Source organism: Festucalex cinctus, chromosome 21 (assembly GCF_051991245.1).
Source record: "Festucalex cinctus isolate MCC-2025b chromosome 21, RoL_Fcin_1.0, whole genome shotgun sequence".
NCBI classification, from domain to species: domain Eukaryota; kingdom Metazoa; phylum Chordata; class Actinopteri; order Syngnathiformes; family Syngnathidae; genus Festucalex; species Festucalex cinctus.
In genome coordinates this window covers 3,662,564-3,681,140 of record NC_135431.1, presented here as the reverse complement: position 1 = coordinate 3,681,140, position 18,577 = coordinate 3,662,564, and the positions used below count along the sequence as shown (strand labels likewise).

The following is an 18,577-nucleotide window of genomic DNA, read 5'->3' as shown; positions in this document are numbered from 1 at the left end:
CCGCTGGCCCAAGGTCAGGGCGCAGGCGGCCGCGCCGGGATTGGCTGAGGCGGGCGGGAGCGCTCGGCGTCCTAGTAACAAGTCCGGCTCGTCACGTCAACACGGGATTAAAGCCAGCCCATCAACAGCTTGTTTGACAACACCAGCGGCCCTGATCAGCTTGTTATGCTCGGATTCTTCATTCAGGGGATCTTCAACTTTTTGGGCTCGGGGTAGTGGGGGGGTTGGGGGATTGCTGAGCAAATACTTGCTTGAGTGTATTTTAATTTACTTGAGTACATCTTGACTCACCAGTTAGCGACGAAGGTTGGAAGGCATTTTATTGTGGGAATGCTTTATTCAGCTTTTTATTCTCCACACTTTTTTGCCATGTAATAATTCCCATAAAATACTTCCGATTTACACCGTTCAAATTTTAACTTGCTTCAAAAATCCACGCCATCTTGGGAATATATCGCCTGATTACACAGTACTTACAGTATTCGCACAATTTAATGTTTAATATAAACTTTTCCCCATTCATTTTCAATGGGACTGACATTGAACTCCCACTTTCCCCGCCCACTTCCATACATACAACTTCTCATCATTACTGTGATACTGCTCAGTGGCGCACTTGGTAAAATGTATTGTCCCGTAAACAGGAGGTTACGGGTTCGAATCCCACCTCCGACTGTACATTGCAAATGTATCCATGAGAATTATGCCAAGTGATTATATGCATACCAACTATCTTAGTTCAACTTTTCCATCTTAATGAATGGCGGGTACTGCATGCCTAGGTGGCGCTATTGCATGAATCTTATCTCACTGAATCCCACTGAGTCAAAACAAATTGAATCGTTCTATTTTCAAATCGAACCGTCCTTGAATCGTTTCGCACCTCGCGTATGCAAGGTCGGGTCAGCTGTCGCAAGGCTACCGGGCAGAATGAGTAAAAAAAATTAATGAATTAGAAAATTAACATTTGACCAAGCGTCATGGTGCTGATGTAAAAACGATAAATATACTGAGGTAAATTATATCAGCGTTGTGTTTTTGCGTCTCCTAAGTCAGAGTAAACAACCACAGCAGCCACTGTTGTTTTGGACACAGGTGGGAGGCGCACCATTAGCTCCTCATTCAGCACCCGCTGCATTTCTGGCTGTGCATTTTACAAATGCTTGGTTTGTTTAGGAACACGTTAACATTCCAAATTGCTCGCTCCAGCAGTGTGGGGAATTAAAGTCAATACCCCGCAGGATCAGGAGTTCACGGCAGATAGTTAATGAGTTCAGCCAGAGAAATTCGGTGAATTTAGCACGCCGCGTATACTGCCAAATGCTACATAGCTGCCGGGCGTGAATATTATGGAGCCCGTGATTAGTAAAGAAAAAAAAAAAACATGAGCATCCAGCACAGAAATGGCTTATGTACTGTAGTGAGCCCTAACAAATGAATTTTCATGTAGAAGATAAACACTTTCTGCCTGTGGTTCTGTTGAACGGCCACTTTGTATTCATCCATGCTCAGATTTAAACCCAGAAACGCACAACAACGAGGCAGATGTGCGAACCACTAATCCACAGTGCTGCCTCTACTTCCTACCATTAGCATAATTATGCATGTTGGAGCATCACACAAATTTACAGTAAGTGCGCGTACGTTCCCAGACTTCCCAAATCACTTCTCGTCGAGTCCCCAGACTCCAAAGCAGCCCGCGGAAGTGTGATGCAAAAGATCACAACGCATTTAGCGGCAATCACAGGAGGATTTTCTCGCACTTTTATGCACGTTCGTACCGTACGCTCAATGTCAAAGTCAACGTTGGCTGGGAGCTCGGCCGGGGTGGTGCCAGGTGTGCGCATGGAGACGAGATTAAACGAAGCGGTGGAGGTCTTACGGCGGGCGTTGATGAGAAATATTTGGCGGTTCGAAGCGAAATCAAAGCAATTAGAAAAGAAATGACAGACGGCGCCTTGGTAGTCATTTTGATCACTGATTGATTAATCGTGTCTTGAAGAAATGGAGGCAAAATGGAGTGCACTGCTTGGCTGGAACCACACTGTGAAGTTGACTAACTAAAAAACTACTGTATTTAACCAGCATTTAAGAAGGGATTAACTAGGATGTAAGAAGTTACAAATTGTACTAATTAACGCACGAACTAACAATTACCAAGTAGATATAACATTTGCAAATGACTTCCAGGTCAATGAAGGATGACGTAAGAAGTTAACAATCCTGCTGAACATCTAATTTACCGGATTATACCAATCTATGTACTATGTAGATAACTACATACTGTACATTAGCAGACTAATTTCTCGTCCATGGAGGATAAGGCATGCTACAAATTCTGCTCAGCAACCATTTAACTAAATAAATAAACAAATGAATTGAAATTAGTTGTGAAATCGAGTGCAGTAACTAACGAGCTAACTAAATAAATGCTAACTAGCTAGCTGAATAAGTAGTGTCTATTACCGGTATATTTCATTATGTTTTTGCATAATAGAGTGCGAGCTGTCTTTATGAACAAATGTTTGGGGCGCCGGGAACAGATTAATGACCTTCCATAATTTCAACAGAGAAAAACTGACTGCAAATGCAAGCAAAATGAGTTAGGAACTTGGTTCCTGAGCAAATTAAACTCGTAAATCAAATAACTGACTGTATTTCTCAGAAAACCTAAAATAAAAAAAAATAAATAAAAGTACGATTTAAACTGGTAGTGACAGCAAAGCGAATGAGGGCCACAGTCAGGGTCAGGCGACGTTTTCAGCTCTCATAAAAGTCTGAGCGGATGACTAAAAAGAAAAACGGCCGTGGTGGGGACCCTCACCTGACTCACCTAATTTAAAGTTGCACATTTAGCACTGCATAATTGTCCCTTTCAACACTTTTTTTTTTTTTGTCTTGCATCTGCCGCCGTGTGTCATGATTTTGGAAGGTGATGTCATCCCACCCATCCATTGGGCTTTTTTTTTTTTTTTTTGTCTGTCTCCTTTTGAGTGTTGCGGTTGGTGTAATTCTCTGTGAAATGACCCGCTCAACTTTTTTTGTTTGCCTCACCTGTGCAGCCAGTGTGTAGCTAATTGGATACAGCCGAGCACCGAGCCCGGTTTCATAGCCGGAGGGATGATACCAGGAAATAAAACATTAAGGCATTGTCTCGAGGAAAAGAAAAAAAAAAAACCCAGCATGCATTCGGCATGTTCGGGCGTATCACGAGGACTGGCAGCCGGAGCATAAATAATGGAAGATTTATGAATAGCCAGCAAAAATCCTCCCTTTCGCTCTCTCTCCTTGTTAAATTAAACACTGACACAAGTGCGCGCACGCACGCACACTTCCTAGTTTGATTTCACGGCCTGTTTTATTATCATGCAAATGAACGCGCTGGCAGGGAACGCCAAGGAAGAGATTAACATGCACTAAAAGACCCCGGGAAAAAAGAAGAAGAAGAAGAAGAAGAAAAAAAAAAAACATGAACACACAATCTTATGCTGTTGCTGGTTTTGTAATTAAAAGTTCGCCTGCTAACAGTTTTGGATTTTAAATTTATTTGTTTTGCTACTTTAGCAACAAAAACAAAACAATACATGAGCAAGATGTGGAGTTGATTGTTCCATTCGGTTTACATCTTGTGATTTTCTTTTGTTTGTTTATTTATTTGTCAGCAGGCTACATCCTGTGTTGTCAAGGAGGGTGTATGATGCTAACAAATAAACTGTACCATGTTGATTATTGCACAATCCACTCTATATCTAGCTAACCAAATATGTAAAATGAAGAGTTAGCTTCCTGGTTCAACTGAGCACGACCTCATATTTAATTACAGCTAACTACCTCACTACATGACTACCGGTAAATAATAAATAATCAATTAACAGGCTACTTGGAACATTATAAGATGATGTCAGACATTCTAAATTTAGCTAACTAGCTAATTAGGCAACTATTGAACTAACCAAGCTGATTGAAGTTTTCTTCTTCCTACTCCGTTTCAGACAACTTGTTTCTACATTTAGCATGTAGTAGTTTTCTTTACGTCTTTGTTACCGATGTCAATTGGGATATGTTGCCTGAAATGAACACAAAATGAACGAATGAAATGCATCAACCAACCGTCTATTTATAACCTCATACCTCCCATATTGTGCATGGTAGATGTGCAGTAAAGTCCATCTACCAACCTAATTAATGGCAGCTTGCTAGCTACCGAGCTAGCTAGCCATCTAGCTCCTGCTTCATACTTGAGCCATTGTGCTTAATGTTGGTTCAAAAAAAAAAAGAAATGATTGAGAGGCATCTAAAGCAAGATGAGCACATGCCTGCTTTTCTTTGAAGCTTCCCGCCTTCAGCCTCGTGGACACATCGATGAGCGCCAGGAGAGGTTTCTGACGCCTCTTTTCTTCTTCTTTTTTGGACAGCCACCCTCTGATCTGCGGCCGCCTCAGAAGATCAGACGAGCACGGCCTCGAGTCGCGAGCCCTCGCTGTCATGAAAGCGGCGACACTCCAGCGAGCGTCAGCGTGGCTCTTCCTTGGGTAAACAAGCGCCGGAGTATTTCCTGGGAAGAGAAAAAGAGTCAGTGTCAGCGTGATGTCGTAATTAGGCGGCCATTCCGCAGTCTGAGCACGTTAGCGCTGCGATGTTGCCAGTTTCACGCCCACCCTAAATCTTTGGAAAATTTACATGTAATTTTCGTACCCTCGAGGCAGCGAATTTGTCAATTTCGGTGATCCTTTTACCGCTCGTGAAATTCTATTTTGTGGCTAATTTAACAGTAAGGCGCATGACTGAGCTGCAAATTCAATTTACAGTCTATGTGTTGGCTTCCTTCCCACCTCCCAAGGGGGCTTTTTTTTTTTTTTTTTTGGGTGACTGTGTCGTGATGTTGCGCTGCCACATGGGCAGCAGATGTTAGCCGTTCCTCATTAGCCAGCATGCTATAGGTGCTGTTGCACCTTGCACATTAGCAGAGGTGGCAAAAGTGATCACATTCTACTTCAGTGAGCTTAAGTAGAATTAGATACTTAAAATATATAATAGTTTTGATCCAACTTCAGCTTTAGATGTTAGCAAAACACGCTCACGTAAATTTGCTAATGTGAACGGACCAACAAAAAAAAATGCTACATTAGCTAATGATAATTATTTGTTTACATGTCTTTGTTGTTGTTGTTTTTTTTGTTCTTCAAAAAGCAACAAGCTTATTTTAAAGTGAAATTTACGGATATATTACAATAGCAAAATATTTGTACTACTTGACTTTCCATCACTGTGAATTGGACTTTCTACTGCGGCACTTTGGACAGATGTGGCTTTGTGTTAGGCAGACGGCTTAGCAAACACACTTTGTGGCCAGGGAGGGACCACCTGCTTTTTTGGCTGACAGCACATTCCTGCTGCTCTGCCAAGTGGCTAATGGCTTGACTAACCACCTTGAAGCCACTCTTTGGTCGAGCTATCACCGCGACACCGAGGATACACATCTAAAAAAATATAATCACATGACAAAATCCGATTTATCATCACAAGTATTATTAGGACTGAATAGAACGTAACCGTTTCAAATCCAGAATCCTGGCAGTATTGATGTTTTGAAAGGCTAGTAGATCCGGTTCCTGTGCACTTTTACAGTTCCAAAGTTGTGAGGGGTGCTAAAATAACCATCAGCGCTATTTCTTCCACTGCGGTGCAAACCACGTTGATCATTTGCATCCGCATCGCGTTCGCTCCGCCGACTCGAGCCATGAATCACTGTTAATGAAAGCATCCATTCAGAGCAAGTCTGAAATCTAATGAGTGATGATTTCATGAGCGCTGTCTTTTTTCTTTTTTTTTTACCCAAGACGTATCATCAAATATTTATGAAGAGGTTGCCACGGCAGTTTTTTATCTTTTTTTTTTTTTTTTAATTGTACGATGTCTGCTGCACCTAGTTAAAAATCCAATATGCTAGGTAGGCGCCTCACAAGCCGTAATGTAACGGCTGATGACATCGTCTGCTGCCGCCCGGAGCACTTTTTTGCCACTCAAACTCCCAGCATGGGCGTGATAGGCCGTGCGGTGTAAAGCGAGGAGGCGGATGTGTAGTAAAGCTTACAACTGGCTGGTCCCTCCATTGCCAGCAGCAGCCACCGTCAAGTCTCCCTCATCCCGCCAGTCAGTCGCCTTCCCGAGGGAAGCGCCAGTCGACGTGCCATTAAAGCCCCTTTGAAGGCGAGCGACTGTCGGGATGACTGAGAGAGCAATCGCGGGGAGGAAATTTGTGAAGGACAAAAAAAAAAATACAAGGATGATGACTTACAACAGCAGCACACCAAAACTTTACTGAGCCAAGGAACACATCTTTCGTATTTTTTCCACAAATCTATTGTTGGGTTATTGAAAATACAAATTATTTATTTTTATATAATGGAAATTATTGATATTTGCTCTCTTGAACGCACCATCTGAGAAGTCTTGCAAAACTCCGCCTCTTCGGTCACCCCTGCAGGAGCTGTGCGGCATTATGTCCCCTCAAGATTTAAAAGATTTTGGAGTTAGGTTAGACAACATGAATTTTCGGAATGCTTCAGTACTGTAGGAATTCAGATTCCTTCGTCAACTCATTGTTTTATTTCTTACGTGGCTTTAAGACTTTTGAAAAAGAGTTTGGGAAGATGATGTAGTTACAGTTGTTTGATTCCGTGAAACATTAAAAGTTTTTTGCCATGTTTCTGTTCCATGACAATCTGCTCTGTCCATGAATTTACTTGACAGAGTCTTTCAAGGTAGCAAGACTGTTTGTTTTATTGTTTGCAGATCTTAATAGCAACAGCGGTTAACTTCTTGCATGATCGTTAATGACGTTACATTCAACACAGCGTTTACAATGTACAGTCAATAAATGTTTTATGATGACGATAAATTCAATAGATTGACATTATTTCCTAAGGCAATGATGAATTTAAGGTTCCAGCGTGTCACATTAGCACATCAGAGCTCAGCGTTGTAATCATAAAGCAGATTTTTTTTTTGACGACATCCCATTAGTGCAAGTGCAGGTGAGCAGCATGCTAATTTTTGGTTTAATTGCGAGTTTGGGCACGATCACCCAGAGCGTATTAAAGTGATCATGTGGCTGTCCCGTGCGCCTGCTTAACTGGGACACAATTACCCAATTAGCCAAAGTACCCGGCCGTTCAGTGTAACCAAAGGCGTAATGACATCATATGTTGCAGGCTGGTCACATGGGGATGACCTCATTTCCTGTGTGGCTGATTTGAATTTGCTTTTCATAGAAAATCAAAATGTGAAGGCAAAATTTTCATGTTGGCTGGTTGGATTAAAAAAATGCATGCATTTTTTTTTTAATTCACAATTTCACAACTGGAAATAGTTCCCAGTCGCTTTTATAACAGGCCTATGGTAAACATGAAAAAGTCAATTTTCCTCAAGGAACCCCTTTTAATTAAGTGTCGTAATTAATGACACTGGTGTACACACGACAAGCATCATTAGGCCGTCATGTACACGACAAGACGGCCAAAATGAATTCCACTCGCCTCACCGGCTTTAACCTTCACGCTCGGTTTTGCATATCAAGCCCAGTATGATTTTCTCGCCCCTCCCGTCCCTTCGCTCCTCATTGTTTGTGCAGGCAGGCCCCTCCCACTCAGCTCGGTCGCAAGACGTCATGTAAACAAGCCGTGAAAAGGGGGGTTATGTTACGCATGACACCACCGTTTCATTATAACGGCGCGTACGCTAAGTGGAGTTGTTGCGCAAAGTGTGTGTGTGTGTGTGTGTGTGCGTGCGGGGGGGTGGGTGCGGGGGGGGGGGGGGGGGTCGTTACCTCGCTTGCATAGTGAACAAATACACTTAACACGGAGGTGCTTTATTCATGAGCTCCTTCCAACTGTTGAGGGCAGGTGTCCGTTCCATGTGATGGTTGCATCAATAAAACATGACAATGACATGACATCATCCCTAAAGCGTTCGTATGTTTCCAATGCTGGGGAGGGATTAAAAGGGGGGGGTGGTGGGGGTGGGGGAGAGGTCACATGCTTGGGACCACCTTTGGCCTTGTTTGTGTGACCCTCCTGCAGTTGGGCACAATGGGGCATTTTTTTTTTCCCCTTTCTTTTTTTTTACTACCTGCAATTACTCCAAACAAAGGCGCGGTTGGCATTTTTGGCGCCGTACGTCAGCGCTCCTCTAAATTTCACACATTGCACTGAATTCCGCCCAAGGCAGAAAGTAAATTAAGCTTAAAGCCTCGTGACAATACTTTGGTTTCATACTATATTAGTGACTTCGTTTGTTGTTGCATAAGATTGTTTTTGCACATTGTTGTATGTTAAAACGAAATTAAAAAGATGACACTTTTGTCTTAAATATGATAGATTAAAGGTGGCGTAGGTAAAATTTGGGTCTTTAAATTTCACAATCTAGTGTCAGATCGTAAACACATTTTTGTCATGGGCTACTTTGTTGTTACAGCTTCCCACAGAGGGTAAATATACGTTTCATCGTCTCATCGTATTATTACAGTACTGCAGCACACAAACACAACAAATTGATTGTTGCACAACCTCAATGATATTACATATGACAATTCAAATATCTTGGTACAAATTTTAGAAAGCTTCATGAGAGTTGCTTTTGCGGACCACATAAAACAATGCGACGAGCCGGATCTGGGCCTTGAGTTTGGATTAAAATAGCCCTGGAAAATGTTAACGTTACAGATAATTGAATATGATATCAATGCATGTCAACATGATGAAACCTAATCACAAAGCGCCTCAGTCAAGCACAGACCTCCACCAAGCCATTATTAATAAACCATCATATTTGTGTTAGCAGGTTACGTCCTGGTTGGTGCCACGATTTCAGGTTGGGTGAAAGGCACTATTGATGCCATCAAAGGGTGACCATAACATACCTTGACCCAAGTAGTTGCCCCACCCACCCCACCATTTCAATGAAAGGCAGATTCTATTTTTAGGGTCCAGACTGGAGGTTAAGCCCACCGCCGCCCATCCGCCCGAGGGGTTTTCTCTTCTTCCTCAAGAGGTCTGCAGGTGTCCAGAAGGGGAATTTTGGGTGGGATGCTTTGAAGAAAGCCCGCCCCAACCTCACTCAGAATCCAATCAAAGAGTGGCAGGGTCAATATTTGTGCAGGAGACAGGAGACCAGAGGAATGCACACCAGACAGAAATAGCAACAAAAAGTCCCGCTTTTAGGCGGGAGGAGGACAAATAATGACATCAGGATGTGCACACTGACCCCCCCCCACACACACACAAACACACTCACACACTTTCACTCACAGACACACACAATTGCTCACTCACACCTCTGGCGTGCACATGTTCACGCTCACACACATTTACACTCACACTCAGTCCCACTCTCACACTTTCGCACTAAGTCGCCCACGCACACTCTCGCTCTCTCTCTCTTTGTCACAGACTCACAGGGCGCCTCGACATCAGTGATGTCATCCGTGACCCCCCGTGACCCCACCCCCCTCGGCCACCTGCATGTGTGACAAAGAGTGGCGGAGATGAAGGGCCCCGATGAAGGGCGCGCATTCTGGGCGCATGATGTCAAACGCCGCCAAAGGGGAAATCCAAACCAATCGAAACCTGTCGGTTGGCTTTGACCGTAAACGGCGGCCCATCAGAGGCGTGAGCAAGCCGGTCGCGCGCCATGGCAACACGATAACGCCTTGTCTGGCGACGGGGAAGGAAGCAGGCGTCCGATTATGTAAAGAGTCCCGCTGACTCAACTCTGAAGGTTTATGACTCAGCGACGACCTCGTGACGGATGATTTACGAGTAGTTCATAATAAAAATGTTGATGATGGTGGTGGCCATCGACAGGTCACCAAATACCATCAAGAAATCAAATGAATGGAAATGCCATTCATCTGTTCCAGCATCTATAATAACGCAACCAAAAACATTGAAACATGTTTTTGAATGAATAAGCGCACACTATAAATGTACTTTATAAAATGTGGTCATTACCCAATTAAATAGAATATATAGAATTTAACAGTTGGTGCATCGTGATTAATTCATTGTGACGCCAACAGTATGTGGAACCTGGCCACCAGGGGCCCTTGTGAGGATAAGCAGCGAAGAAAACGGAAGGATGGATGAATCGACGGACAACTGATGTAAGAAAAACAATTATGTGCAATGAAAGCCTAATAGAATAATGCTAACATATAGTAAGAGAGACCATAGTAAAGCTAACATAAATTAGCATTACTGTAATTGTAACCCTTCAAAAAACTGCTATTTTCACACAACAACACGCAGGCATATATTCTTTGCTGTGTGGAACAACATCTACTAAAAAAAAAAAAAAAAAAGGCAAAACATGCTACGTCATCATCTTCTCATTCTTGCTGTTAATTGCGCTGCACCGTCATCCAGGAGAGCTCAGTGCTGCCTGGCATGTTGTGGCCAAATGTGGCACTACACTGATGACATACTATTCAAAATTCAAACTTGCTCATACTGTATAAAAACACACACAAAAATTACTTAAAAATCAGTGACATATGAACTGTGGGGGTTCACTGATTTTAAGACTAGCGGAGTTTAATATTTCCCATCTACGTGGTGCACCTAGAACGGTTTTGAGATACCCGAGTGCCACATGCGATGACAGCAAATATCGCTACGTTTTAATTATCCTTGCTAATAGCGCGCGGCGTTGTCACAAACAGCCTGGGGGCCAAAGCGGCGCACGGGCAGCTCCCACCTTGATGCGCGTCTAATGAGGCCGTCAGAATGACAGCGGGTCTCCGCGGAGGAATGCGGGCCGGATGGCGAGTGGTCGCCCCTTGATGGGCCATCTGTCATCACGTCTCTACGTGTGCTGGCCAAAACACCGTGTGGGCGCTTGCAACGTGCGGGCGCACCTGTTTGTTGTCGCGGCCCATTCAAGTCGCTTCCCGACTGAGGTGGGAAGTGACCAAGTGCAAACACGGGACTCGTTTGCTTTTCACACATTCTTGCGTTTGGTTTTGAAGCGATCTATCCTTTTTTTATGGGTTTCCATAGTATACAGTGGGCCTTGAGATACGAGTGATCTGACTTAAGAGTTCTTTGAGACAGCAAGCCATCACTTAGACTTGCGAGCAAAAGACTAAAACTAAAACAAAGAGAACTACACAATTTTCGATATTTTAAAAACAGCCATAAGTTAAGCTTGCTAGCTTAATGCTAACACAAGGCGAAACACCATAGATGGGCTAACGAATAGCATTTACTGTACACGGTGAATTTATAACATTCTAAACAACGGATATCTCAAAATAAACAGTGCAGCACACGCTCAAAAATGTTCAAAATTATAATTTTGGAATAAAAAAAAACCAAACAAAAAAAAAAAAACAACTAACATTTGTTGAACTATTAACATTGCATGGTCAAAATCAGCAAGCCTTTCAGTCAGTAGCTTTTCGATAGGAAAATATGAAATTGACCAAATTTGGAATTAATCTCCCACTCTATGGAGATGCTATAATCCTTGACCCTCTTCGAAAAACTACGAATATTACTGAAGCTTACCGAGTTACTTTCACTAGTTGCGAAACTCTTCTTCGCTTCTGTCACCGCAATTGTATTATACTGCCACCCGGTGGCTGTTTAATCCTTTACATTCTCTTTAAATTAGGTTGTTCCTGTACATTTTTATATATCTAACTATTTTCCGAACCGTTTATCGTACATTTTTATATGTTTTTGTAAAGTGTAATATTATAGAGTGCTATTGTTTTTTTTTTAAATATAATTTTTTTGGGATTAATACAATTTTCATTCATTTTAACTTTTATTTCAAGGCACACGTGTACTTATTGGAATGCTGTCATATGTGGGAAAGGAGATCCACAGTTTGTTTGTTTTTGAATGGGGTTAACCGTTTTCTGCCTAGCGACAAGTGGCTGTCGTTTTTCATATATGGAATACGTTGCTGATGCACTTCCATTTCTTTTCCATATAAAGACTCAACTACATGCAGGCAATATGGCGCGTTTAATTATGAATATACCGCAGCGCTTCTTCAAGCTGAGCATCCATAGAACCGCGTGGCTGTTGACAGTCCAGCCAAGTGCTCTTCTCCAGTGTTGACATGCTCTCAAGTGGCCCTCGGCGTGCCGTGCGACCGCTTCTCATGCGAGCCGAGCGCCCTTCGGCTTACGGGGAGACCGCAGGATTCTCCTGGAGGGCACGGTTCAGTCGATAGACATCATTTTCACTTTGCCCGCCGCACCTGACGTGAGAAATCCCCCCCGCTCGGCGCCATCAATTATTGAGCCGACTCACGTGTGGTCTTTCGAGGTACTCCCGCTCAATCACGCACGGCTCGCTGCTGCCGTTTGACATGCAACAAGACCGCCAGGATGCCCGCATCAAGGTTATTGCAGTTAACAAAAAAAAAAAATGAACGCAAAAACGCAAACTAAAAACTGGAAAATATGCTTTGTATTGTGAAAATATTCTGTTTTTCATCTCTGTCAATTAATTTTGTACATAAGCTTTCGGCGGCTATTTTAAATTAAGGTCCAACAGTCATTTGGGAATTGTAGTTAACTTAACTGTATGTACTTGACAAAAGTTCCATATTGTATTTAAAAAAAACTAAAACTAACACTAAATTTAATAAAACAAAACTAAAAACGTTTTTAGGGATGGATGTCGTATCGGCTGATACCTGGCCTTATTTTAACGTATCGGTAGTTGCGACGAAGTCCGATTGTGGTTGTTTTACCGTCACGGAACTAGAATTTAGAAATTAGAAGAATACAACATCAGTATTAATTTCATGCAATTTAAAAAAAAAAGAAGGGATATATAGGTCTTTCCTTAAAGTTATCTGTCTTGACTAAAGAGTTGACTCCAGGAAGAGGAAAAAAAAAGAGAAAAAAAAAGGTGGGTTCAAAACATCTCTTGACTGCTATATAAATAAAGATGACTTGACTTTTTATGATTACATTTTGAAAGATTAAATACACCGGTGGGGCTCTGTCTTCACTGCCACTCACGCCACATTTAATCGACTTCCGTGTCTGCATACCAGCTGCAGGTGCGGGTGTTCTCTGCGGTGGAAAATCCAGGTCAAGTGAGATGACACAAACCCACCACACATGTAAGGGAGAAAAAAAAAAAAATTGAGAGTGTGGTTGATTTAGCAGCTCTTTGAACAGCGTTTGCGCTCTTAAGCTCTTTTGACACTTCACGCTCTCCTTAAATCCCCGACACGGATCCATCAAACGTGAACGCTTTGTTTCCGAAGATGCTCCTCTTAGCCTTGACATCTTTGCTGCTGTTGGCTTGAAAGCAGCTGAGCGGGCGTATTGTCAAATGTGACTTGAAAAATGGCCGCGCGAAACGGGGTTTTTGATCCCTGGACCCGGCCAAAAACCATTCAAGCTAAGGTTTACATTTATGAACATTTTTTTTGTTTTGTTAACACAGTATTTTTGTTAAAATATAGCATGTTGCCGAGTTGAATTCCTTATGTGAGAAGCATTTGTGTCTTCCCCTTTGAAATGAATGGCAAAATGAAAATACCTGAAAACCGTTGTAACTTTATTGGCGGCAAATAGACGGTCTAATGAGCACGCGGGCGGTGTTGTCACCCTTCGAGTAGGAGATGAGGGAACGCCTGCAAACACACGATTGGTCTGACATTTGCCATCCATGCTTGCCTGAATCTTTCACATGTTGATATTTTGGAGTGCAACTACCTTGCGCTGCATGAAAATGCAATCAGACGATAAGACAGATGTTTACGTTTCCAGAAAGGTCGTTTTTACCCAGATACAGCCCGAGTGCGTGAGCATGTGCAATGGGTGGGGGTGGGGGGGCAACTTGTTTACAGCTCACACACACACACTGCACGGCGCCCTCTCAACAGGGGAAGAGAGAAAGCAGCGGCGGCGCAACTCGATGGGGCCAAAGTGCAGCGGCGGATGGGATAAAAATACCGCCGGTGAGCCGCTTCAACGAGCCTTCGAGGCTTTCCAGCATCACTAACCGCTGCCATCAGCCCGCCGTGCTTCAAAGTAGGTTAAACCAAATCACCATGATATGCAAATCCAGCCCCCCACCACCACCACCTCCTTTGTGAACTATCAGAACTTTCTGGAAGTTACCTTGAAATAGCCCACGGTCGCTAAGCACCAACCACATGCAACCACAAGCACATATTCAGGAAAATTAACTGAAATTAAGCAACCACGTACATCTTTTGCTACCAGCTCATTTCTGAAAAAAAGTTACGCAACAATGCTTCTAATTTACATACAGAGAATCTCCACACATGACATGATCAGATGGGCGGGGCAAAGATCCACAGGGCTACTATTTTGTATTATACTGACATCATCAACAACATCATCATCATCCAAGCATGTCAATGCCAAAAGGTAAGCAGAGCTGCATAGTTTCATTGGATATGCAGATTAGCAAAAGCTAATAAGCTGCATAAAATTATTTTCAGTCATGCAAGAATCATTTCCATGAATTTTTGAAGTTAGGGCTGTGCAATTATTACACTCCACAATTACAAAATTGGCATAATCGTAAATAAAAAAAAAAAATTATTAATACTTATTTTGAGTCGTTTAATTGTATACATTTGTACGTTTTTTTTATTTTAAAAATAACTCAATTATAATAAATCTCGTTTGATTCAAAAGGAACTTGCATATGCATAATATAGTGTTTTATAGAAATTTATTTGTTTTAATATTTTTTCATGTTGAAACATTTTCTAGCTTTGTACAAAAAAACAAATGATTGTCCAAATCATGATTTCAATTACCAAATTAAACGTGATTAATATTTGCTTCATAATCGAGCAGCCCTATTTGAAATTATTTGAAAGAGCTATTTTTCAGTTTTTTTACCCCTCCTACATACATCAGCCACCTTCAAACCTTTTGAAATATGCTTTTGAAAGTATTCTCTCGTGCCTGTTCTCACCGTCACTTGGAGGAAATTACAAATACAAACTCAGGGCAAAATGTATGAGGCGTGACATGGTGGTGTAATGCACTGTGCATTGCAAAAGAGGGGAGGAGGAGGTTGTGCAGCACCTCCAGTAACCTTCCATGATGAGCTCCTCAGGGTGACGAACTCATCAAGGGACTCGCTGCAAAGAGGAGCTCAGCAGCTTTGATTGGTCTCAGTGGGCCACGGAGAGGGCGGGGGGGGGCATACATTGAAATGCTTTACATTACGGAACATCATGCTTACAGCGACCCACGAACTCCAGCGACATCGGCGGGAAAACGCTGTTTTGAAACGGCAAAACGAGGCGAGCAGGAGCGGAGCGCGACGCCCACACGCTCAAACACCCACAATCGAGCACATGACACCCACATGACGCCCACGCACGTTGATAGAGTCTGGCACGTTGCAGCAATGAGAACTGTTGCGGGGCGGGTGGTTTGCGAGGGAGTGGCTGAGGAGCTGAAAGAAAGAGAGGGGGCGGAGCAAGCGTAGAAGAATGACATCACCTTCCCTGAAATGTCACCATTATCTCAAGCCTTGGCTTAGCTGACTACAGGGGTGACATCATCCCTCACGCAGGCCCCCCCCCCCAGCGTTTCGTTGGAGGTGGGCCGTTTGTTTGTGCGCCAGCGAGGAGAGCGCGCGCACGAGCGAGCGAGCGAACGCTTTCCAGGGAGAGCGCGAGTGCATGTTTGCCTGCTCGCCTCCCTTGCCTGTCTGCCTGCCTCCACGGCACACAAATAATAGCTTCGCTTGCATTGTATAACAGTCCCGATTACAGAACCCCCGCTCCCGTTCCACAATAGATGAAAATATATTTGTTTTATTATTTACAGATTTTTTTTTTTTAAGCTTCATGTTGTGAGACTAAGCGGTTCAGTAATGGAAGAATGAATGACCCTCTAGGCTAGCAAATATTTTTGGATCATTTTACGAATCATCCCCAATTGATTATTTGAATAATCACATAGAAATTTCATACAATTTTTCACAATACCGATAGAAAAACTGCATATAAGGCGCAAGTATTATTTTGGCCCACGCTTGACTCTGTAGTATCTATAACTTTGAATGTGTGTAGCTTTAAAAGGAGGGGTCTGACATGGGTGTTAGCCAATGAGAGACATGCATTTATGTGAGCCAGTTCTGCTGAAGTTGACACATTGCGCTTTATTTTATTTTATTTTTTTAAACAAAAAATGATCCCAAACTTGGGATATTCTCTTCTTTTTGCACACTCTTTCCTCTTGATGCATTTGCTGCCAAAGGATCGGACGACATTTACTTGACGTGATGCTGTTGCATGAAACATGGCATGTGACCTTGTGACGTGACCTATAACCTGCATTTTGATTAAGGCCTGCGCATTGGACGGCCTACGTATCAATCATGAGTAGCATCATCTGTGGTCGTGAAAGAATTAGCTCGACTAGCAACTTTACCACTTCTTTTGATGTTTAATTCATTGCACATTCTCAAAAAAAACAACATTTAGTGTTACAAATAAGTCATGCTAACAATGTAGCAGTCGTGGCTAACGTAGGCTTGTTTACAATGCTAATGCTACTTTAGTATCGCTTGCGTTGCTACTTTGTTGAAGCGAGATATGCATTCTCTGTGACTATTTATTACAAGGTCAGATTTTCATAATTGTATGTTATGAACGGACATGTTTGACAATCGCCTTGTACGCGCTATAACATTCAATTATTTATTTTTTTTCCCCAGAGGCGGAACCTCAACATAACGTTTCAATTTTACTCTCATTTGTGACTGTATAAGGAAGTTGCTGAACGGAATGCATGTACTTGTTTAGGAAGATTGTTACCATGGCAACTATTGTTTTGACATGCCTTCCCCACGAGTGTCCGCGTTGGGAAATCCCCATATATGGCCCGTACTACTATGCAAACGAGCCAATCAGAAGCAGTTATTTGGCGGTGGCGTGTTGGCTGTCGGGCTGTTTGTAAAGCCACCACACACCTGATGTGAGTCAAACCATAAAAAGGTGAGTCACGCTTGCAGCAAAAAAACATTGTTGAAAACGAAAGCGCAATTTGTCAAGTCTGAACGCAGCACTAAAGTTATTAGCGTAGCATTAGCATACATGCAGTGCAGTGAAAAACTATTTCCCCCCTTCCTGATTAGTTGGAACATGTTGGTGTTTAATTTTCTTTTGTTTTTTTGTGTATATTTTACAGTCCATTTCAAATAAACAGCTTGAAGCGCGCACGCTTGGCCTCATATCTTGACACTGGGCGAGCAAGAAGAGATACTAACTGCTAAGGAAGAAGTTTAAGTGTGTTTTAATAAGTTTAAATGCATTTAAGACGGTTTAGCGGCGGTATGTTTCTCTCACTCCACACCCCTCTGTCCATCCTTTTTCCGCCGTGTGCATCACCCAGCAGCTGACAGTCGTTAAAAAGCAACCAAGCGCGGCAGCCATGTCATCAACGCCCTTTAATACTTGTCCAAACAACCCCCAGGGGGAACGCCTCGCTCCATGCCAACCGGTTCAAGTAGACTATCTGACCTTTGACCCCCCTCAACACTCCTCACGCTGATGTCACTTGAGAGAAGACAAATGTTTGAACAGGAACAGGTGCAAGATCTTGAATTTAAACTTGATTTTACGAGTCAAAAGAATAAATGCTAATTATTGACTCAAGAAAAGCGACAAGTCACGTTTGTTGAGTTTCACGTCTTGTCTGGCCTTTTCGGATGATATTTGATTTTGAAGACTTTGCTTCATTCCGAATGTTTTCAACTCTTTAACCAACTGAGGTCAAAGGTTGACTTTGGAAGTTTTTCTTCTGTCACACATAACGATCAACTTTAAACTTCAGGGCAATGTTTTCATATACTGTAATAAAATTGATAAAAAAACAAACAAACAAACAAAGATTTGACACAAGATACTGTGATGCTGTGGTAGCAGAGGTCAATTCAGTAGGTGTTTTTTTTTCCCCTCCCGCGCTCTAAGCTATCACAATTTGTTCTCATAACAGTCATTATTTTCCTCATTGGCCGAGAGTGCAAGTGAAACTCAGTTGAGTGAGTGTGTGTGTGCTGTTCCATCTCAACTCTATTATGCAGGCATTAAAAAGTAACAGAAACATTCTTCTTTTTTTTTTTTTTTTTTTTTTTTTTTAAAGTTTAAGGTTGATTTTTAATAAAAAGAAATTAACTCACATTTTCGCTGGCCCAAAATCAGCTGCGATTGGCTCCAGTATCTCAGAGATTCTGAATAAGGGCAATAAAATAAAGAAAATATACAGTAAATAAAAATAATGACATTTGTTCAGTTACATGCACTTTCAAATAGTATTTAGCTCACCATACCGGGAAGGGCTCCTGCATCTGAATCCTTATCCTGAACAGGATAAAAGCTGGAGAAAAAAGCTGTAGAATACAAAAATGTCAAAAATTAGAATGAAATAAAATGAAAAATCCACATTCAGGGTTTCATCGTCCATATTAGTTTTGCCCTGACCTGCCTTCAATCACTTGCTATTGTGTGTTCGACCTTGACTTTCTTGACCGGGGTCTTATTTATTTAT

General features: G+C 42.3%; 1 protein-coding gene across 1 annotated transcript in view; it reads right to left on the bottom strand.

Moving 5' to 3' along the window:
- zc3h14 (zinc finger CCCH-type containing 14) overlaps positions 1–18,260 on the bottom strand; it is a 61,410-nt gene extending 43,150 nt beyond the window's left edge. The window contains exons 1-2 of the mRNA XM_077511094.1: positions 18,210–18,260; positions 4,313–4,555 (exon numbers count right to left, since the gene is read on the bottom strand). The gene's annotated coding sequence lies outside the window, so the exon portion shown is untranslated. The remainder of the gene's footprint in view (positions 1–4,312; positions 4,556–18,209) is intronic.
- Between the last annotated feature and the right edge of the window lie 317 nt (positions 18,261–18,577).